This window comes from Primulina huaijiensis, chromosome 9 (assembly GCF_012295235.1).
Source record: "Primulina huaijiensis isolate GDHJ02 chromosome 9, ASM1229523v2, whole genome shotgun sequence".
In the NCBI taxonomy this organism is placed as follows: Eukaryota; Viridiplantae; Streptophyta; class Magnoliopsida; order Lamiales; family Gesneriaceae; genus Primulina; species Primulina huaijiensis.
In genome coordinates this window covers 12,383,360-12,390,374 of record NC_133314.1, presented here as the reverse complement: position 1 = coordinate 12,390,374, position 7,015 = coordinate 12,383,360, and the positions used below count along the sequence as shown (strand labels likewise).

The 7,015-nt window shown below is 35.9% G+C and overlaps 1 protein-coding gene across 2 annotated transcripts in view; it reads right to left on the bottom strand.

Annotated features, from left to right (window-relative positions):
- LOC140985054 (uncharacterized) overlaps positions 1-4,772 on the bottom strand; it is a 16,581-nt gene extending 11,809 nt beyond the window's left edge. For both annotated transcript variants that reach the window (XR_012176690.1, XM_073452791.1), the window contains exon 1: positions 4,689-4,772. The gene's annotated coding sequence lies outside the window, so the exon portion shown is untranslated. The remainder of the gene's footprint in view (positions 1-4,688) is intronic.
- Between the last annotated feature and the right edge of the window lie 2,243 nt (positions 4,773-7,015).

Sequence of the window (7,015 nt, the reverse complement as noted above, 5' to 3'; positions counted from 1 at the left end):
CAATTTCTTCAGTTGGTAACTGAACACAATTTTCAGTCTCAGTTGGTGCTTCGTCAACTGGTATTTGAATGTTATCATTATGCTCTGTCAACTGATCACCAGCAACGACTTTATGTACATCTGATTGGTCCAGTACTTCTGGTTCAGGTGTTTGAAATCTGTTTTGATTGCTGTGACTTTCATTTTTGCTATCATCTTCCAAACTGATATCTGTAAATCGATCAGCTAGCTCAACTTGATCAGTTGGCTTATCAGTTAGTTCAGTTTCATCGAAATCAACATGAGCTGATTCTTCAACATTTAGGGTTTTCTTGTTGAAGACTCTATAGGCTATACTAACTGATAAGTATCCAAGAAATATTCCCTCTGCAGATTTAGCATCAAACGCTTTTAAATAGTTTTTACCATTATCAAGGATAAAACATCTGCAGCCGAATATTTTGAAATAAGTAATTATACTTTTTCTTCCATGCCAGATCTCATATGGTGTTTTCATATGATTCTTACTAATCATTGATCTGTTCTGAGTATAACACGCAGTGTTTATTGCCTCTGTCCAAAACCTTTTAGAAATACCAGAATCAGCAAGAATTGTTTTAGCAGCTTCTTTAAGGGTACGATTTCTTCTCTCAGCTACACCATTTTGCTGAGGAGTTCTTGCTGCTGAGAGCTCATGCTTAATTCCAGCATTTTCTATAAAATTTGAAAGAGTTTGATTAATGAATTCAGTTCCTCGATCAGATCTGATTCGATCAATTCCAACTGATTTTTCATTTAAAAGTCTTTTGAATAGCTTTATCAGTTGTGAAGCAGTATGGTCCTTGGATTTGAGAAAAATAACTCAAGTAAATCTTGAAAAGTCATCTACGACCACCAAGGTGTATTTCATTCCCCCTAAGCTCATGACTGGTATAGGACCAAAAAGATCCATGTTCAACAGTTCTAAGCATCGGGATGAAGATTTACAACCCTTGTTTTTAAAAGAGGATCGTACTTGTTTACCATACTGATATGCTGAGCAAAGTTTTTCTTTTGAAAAATCTATTTTGGGCAAACCAGTTACAAGTTCGTGTTTACTCAGATAGGCAATGGTTTTAAAGTTTAAATGATTTAGTCTCTTATGCCACAACCAGTTTTTAGATGACTTGGAAGCAATAAAACAAACTGGTGCATAAGTTTGATCATTCCAACTGACTTTATATGTGTTTCCACAACGTTTGCCAGTTAGTATGATTTCATCAGTTGAAGTTTTGACTGAACATGAATTTTTGTCAAATTGTACTGAGAATCCACTGTCGCATAACTGACTGATACTAATCAAGTTATACTTCAGGTTTTCTACTAATAGAACATCTTTAAAAGTAAAGTTACCATGGATAAGCTTACCCTTACCCACAGTTCTACCTTTGGAATTGTCCCCGAAACTGATGTTTGGACCACTGTATTTGGTCAGTTGAGATAGCACACTTGCATCTCCTGTCATGTGTCGCGAACATCCACTGTCCAAATACCATATTGAGTTCTTGTTTGTACCTGTTATCTGCAATCACACACATAATAAAACTTGGTACCCATACTTATTTGGGTCCTGAGCTGATTAGTCCCTTAGGAACCCACACTTGGATTAGTCTAACAGACTTTCCAGTAGTTGTATTCCAAATTGTTTTTCTCGGCTTTTGTGTGCATGGTGTGTAGTGTACAGATGATACATTATGTATTTTAGGTTTATTCAACTGATTGTTTAGTCTGTATCTCTTCTGAACTGGCTTGCAGTTATAGTAATTGAAGTAGCTATTTGAATAGTTTTTGTGAAACCTCTTTGATGACTGACTTTGTGAATCAGTTGAGGATTTTTGACTATAACCAATCCCATATCTTCTAGCCTTGTTCATATTTACAGTAGGTTGCTCAATCAGCTTACTAGGCTCAATTTGTTCTTGTACTACTGCTGATTTAACAAAGTGAATATATTTCCCTTTGTCTATTTTTAGCTTTGGTTGAGTGTCATTTGGACACATTTCTCCTTGAGTGTTGAACCCTAAACCAGTTTTATCAGAAACTGATTTTTGTGAATTCTGCATTTCATTTAGTGCAGTAGATGACTTGTTCCAAGATTGAATGAGCTCAGTCTGTTTTGAGTTTTCAAGAATCAACTTTTGGATTAATAACTGATCTTTGTTTCTTTCTGCTTTTAACTCAGCAATTTCCCTTTTCAGACTCAACCCGTCAACTGATTCATCAGTTTTGGTTTTATTGTCTGTGGGATCAGTTTGCTTTGCTTTGATTTTTTCGAATAATGATGCAAGCTTTTGATATTCATTTACCATATCATGTAGTGTTAGAATGAGTTCTTCTCGTGTAAAGTCAGTTGAGCTGAAATCAAATACCTGTTGACTAGATGATTCTTCTTCTGCATCATTAGCCATCAGGCACTTGTCTTCCTCATCATCACTAGAGCTGCATGAGCTTTCTGGTTCTGACTCCTCACTGTCAGTTTCTGCCCATTTAGATTTGCTTTCTTCGGCTAAGAGTACCTCATGTTTCTTTCTGAAGGACTTCTTATCATCCTTGGGTTTTCTTTTGTTCTCATATGATTTCTTTCTTCTATCAGTTGAGCCTTGACTGTCCTTCTTGGGTTTAGGACAGTCAGCAATGAAGTGACCTGATTTGCCACAATTGTAACAAGCATTTGTTTCATCTTTGGAGTTGTTTCTTTGGTATGACTTCTGAAAGTTTCCTTGATTCTTTCTCATGAACCTTCCAAACTTTTTGATGAATAGTGACATAGCATCATTGCTTAACTGATCAGCAGATTTCTCAACTGAACTAGTTGGTTCTGTTCTGACAGCAGCTAGAGCAGTTGTGGCTGCTGGTGTGGATGGTTCTCCTTCTCTGGTTTGCAGTTCGAACTCATAAGCTTTAAGATCAGCAAATAGATCATGAAGTTCAATCTGGTTCAGGTCTTTGGATTCTCTCATTGCCATAGTTTTGACATCCCATTCTTTGGGAAGACCTCTCACTACCTTCAGTGCAACCTCTTTGTTTGTATACACTTTTCCAAGTGCATTTAACTCATTGATGATACTGCTTACTCTTTCATCATACTCGTGCATTGATTCTCCTGCTTTCATTTTGATATTATCAAACTTCTGAACTGCAACTGAAAGTTTATTTTCCTTGGTTTGATCATTTCCTTCACAGAGCTGGATCAGCTTTTCCCACATTTCTTTGGCTGTCTTACACATCTTTATTTTGCTGAAAGTTATTTTGTCCAGCGTCTTGTACAGAATGTGTTTAGCCACATTATCAAGATTGGCTTTTCTTTTATTTTCAGTTGTCTATTCTTCTCTGGGCTTTTCTATTCTTTGTGGTGCCCCTTCTTTTATGGCAACTGCTGTATTAGTTTTCAGAATCTTCATGGGTCCATCAGTTAGAACATACCACATGTCATCATCTTGTGCAGCTAAATGAGCCTGCATTCTGATTTTCCAATCATCAAATTCTTCTTTGGAGAACATAGGGATTTTGTTGAATGAAGTCATGCTAGCAAGTTTATAGATCAAAAGTATTCAACAACAAGATTCAACTGCTCTGATACCATTTGATAGGATCGATTAACGTATCAAGAGTGTTTAGAAGGGGGGGGTTGAATAAACACTCACAATTAAAATGAATCTTTTCGAATTTTGAATTCAGTTTGGTGACAAACTGATTCTCGGAATCTTGTTGGTCAATGACAATCAGTTAAACTAAGAGTAGTTACGGAAAATAACTGACTGAAAGATAGAATACAAAACTGAAATAAAGTACGCAAGGATTGTTTCTGGATGTTCAGAGATTTCAATCACTCCTACGTCAACCCTTCTATCTCAAGGATAGGATTTCCACTAAAAGACTTTGATCGAATACAAGACTTGTACTGGCCCACTTCAGTTTGGACTTAACACTGCCAAAACTGAAACTCTTAGCATACAACAGTTTTTATCAGTTCGTGACTGATCTTAGCACAACTAATATATTCTTGATTGAATTACAAAGTGTTAACACGCTCAAAGTGTAGCTTTAGATGCTACTGATATATCTGATATACGTGAGCTGTGAATTGTGATTTTAGCAGCGTAACAGCAAGCTTCAATAATGCGTTGATGGTTCTTTTTCTCAGCTGCTTTGTTCACTTATTTATATGCTTCCTTTCCAACGGTAACTTGAGATGAATTTGAATCTTTGTATCCGTTGATTTTTTACTTGATTATTCCTTGGATATTGTTTCCTTCATTTATTGTGATGCGGCGTCTTAACTGCTTTCGCTGAAATGTGTTGTTCTAAGCTGTATTGATTTAAGTGCGGCGTTGCAATCTTCTATGTCTCTTTGTCGGTTGATCGTTCTTTCCCGAGACATGTTTAGTTGAAGGAAGCATACGGCTGAATATATCAACTGATCGGTTTCCAACTGATCAGTTGGTTTTCTTCGAAAGTTCATTTCAGCTGGGTTCGGTTGCCTTAGATAATATGCGCGATACTCTTCAGTTAAGCAAACTGTATAGATCGAATATTTGATCAGTTAGTTCCAATAAATAATCGATTTGTCAAACATCCGAAATTAAGTTTCCAACAAATCGGCTCGGTTAAAATTCGAAATCCGGGTAGCCTATAAAACCCTTAATAATCTGAAATTTCAATCTTAATACCTCAAGAATCGAGACTAAAACGCACAACGGTGATCTCGCGGAGATGGTTCGTCGGAAATTTCGTCGGTAACACTATTCACGATCTAAATCGGATCAAAGCCCACGCGCTTAGCTGCTGGAAATCAAACCGATCGAACTCGATAACTTCCGATTCAAGGTAGGAAAGACTCTAATATACTGGAGAAAGAAGATTGCTACGCCGCTACACTAAAAATCTGGCCGCTGGGGGCGTCGCACGCTTGCTGCAGAAGAAAGAGAAAGACGACGGGCAAGGCTGGGGAAATACTTCTGGATTTGAGCGATCTGATTCCTCTATCAAATGGGTTGATTAATATATTATGGAAATGGGCTAGGCCTATGCTTATTGGGCCTCACAAGACCGGACAATGTTGCTGAACCAAGTCCATATAAAAGCAGCGGATAAAACTCCATATGAGATATGGATGAGAAAACCTCCCAAATATTCTTTCTTAAGAATATAAGGATGTCCTGCTTATGTGAAGCCGGAAGTGAGAGACAAATTAGATAATAGAGCCACTTTGTGCTACTTTGTGGGATATCGAAAGAATTATGTTGGATATTATTTCTATGATCCTAATTAAAAAATGGTGTTTGTTTCAAAGAATGTCACCTTCTTGGAGAAGGAGTTTCTGCTAAATAGAAAACGTGGGATGATAGAACTCAAGGAGATACGAGAAACACTCAATCCTGAAATAGTTTAACCCACACCCCAACTACCAATTGAAAAGATAAAAGTTCCTAGGAGATCCAGAAGTGTCTCAACGCCACCTAAGAGTATGAACCTGCTTCTTGAAGAGGGCCAAGATGAGCCCATTCCTGGATGTAATCCAAGAACTTTAAAAGAATTCTTATCAGATGCTGATTTATCCAAATGGTTTGAAATCATGCTGTAGAACCCAAAAATCAGATTACGTATAAGCCATGCATAATTGTTACTATTTAAATTAAAAATGATTTTTTAATTAAATATATGAAGTGTTTAAGTCATTTTTAATAATTTTAAATAATGATTATTTATTTTTAAAGATAGATGTTTAGTTTTATCTTTTCAGGATAAATACGCGAGGCCGGACCGGAGTTTGGAGATTAGAGTTAAGACTAATAATAAGAAAAGTATTCCTAAATTTAATTTAGGTCAAGGAATAATTTAAATTAAAGAAAAATAATGTTTTAAGATTTATTAAATTTATGTGAGCTAAGTAGTTAAATAAATTCTTTTAGGTTCAATATTTAATTAAAGCTTAAATTAAAATATGTAAACAAATAAGGATGAATTAGTCTAGATATAAAATAGTCAAGAAATTTAACATAGCATTTAAATAATTAAATTTTAAACCATGCAATCCCATGCAAGATTCTATCCTAAATAAATTTGTTAATGTAATAAAATAGATGATTAAAATCTTAAACATTTAAAATATAATACTTAAACAATACCATGCAAATGGGTAACAACTTTCGGACAAGACATTTTAAAAAATGTGGTAAATCCATTCAAGTCACCTCAATAGCCATTAACAGGAATTCATTCTCTCATTTTAATTCATTAGTAAATTCAAACACAATAATACACCTTAATTCCTTCTCAATCCATCATGCTAGCAAACCAACGTGTAGATGCAGCAATAATAAGAATAAAAAAAATAGGCCAACCAATAGAAGAAGAAGCATTTCAAATTCCCTCAACTTCTAGACTTGTAACCCCCCAACTTAATGTATTTTATGGCACCTTTAACACCTCCTATAACATTCTTTTTCATTGCCTAGCAAACCTGCACCCTTACATTCGAAATATCAGAAAGAAACAGAAGCTTAGAATCGAGTTATAGCAGCAGAAACAAGAAGGAAATCCAACCCCGACTCCGCCGCTCGTATTCGTCGTATTGGTTTGTTTTTGTCAAAACAAATTTCAGGCATGTATATATTGTTGCTTTGCTCTTCAATCAAGTCATATTAGATATTTTACATCAGTATATGATCAAGATTCATGAGACAACACGAAAATGACAGCAAGTAAATTTTTTTAAGAAAATTCTGTACAGGCCTCTCGGCCATGCTGACTTTGTGATTCACGGTTGCTGAGTTTTGATGATTTCAGGATGTTTTTCGGTTCCAGGCACCCAAGGCTACTTCTAGGCATAATTTAGGATGTGTTAGAGTGTTTTTAGTTCAATTGTTTCGGTCCATACACTCAAGAACAAAGAAATGACAGCAAGTTCTTCTTAGGTGCAGAAATGAACCACAGTTGATGTCATTGATTTTTTAAGTGGGGTGTTCGAACCTTGGCTGTCCTAGGGGCTGTAGCC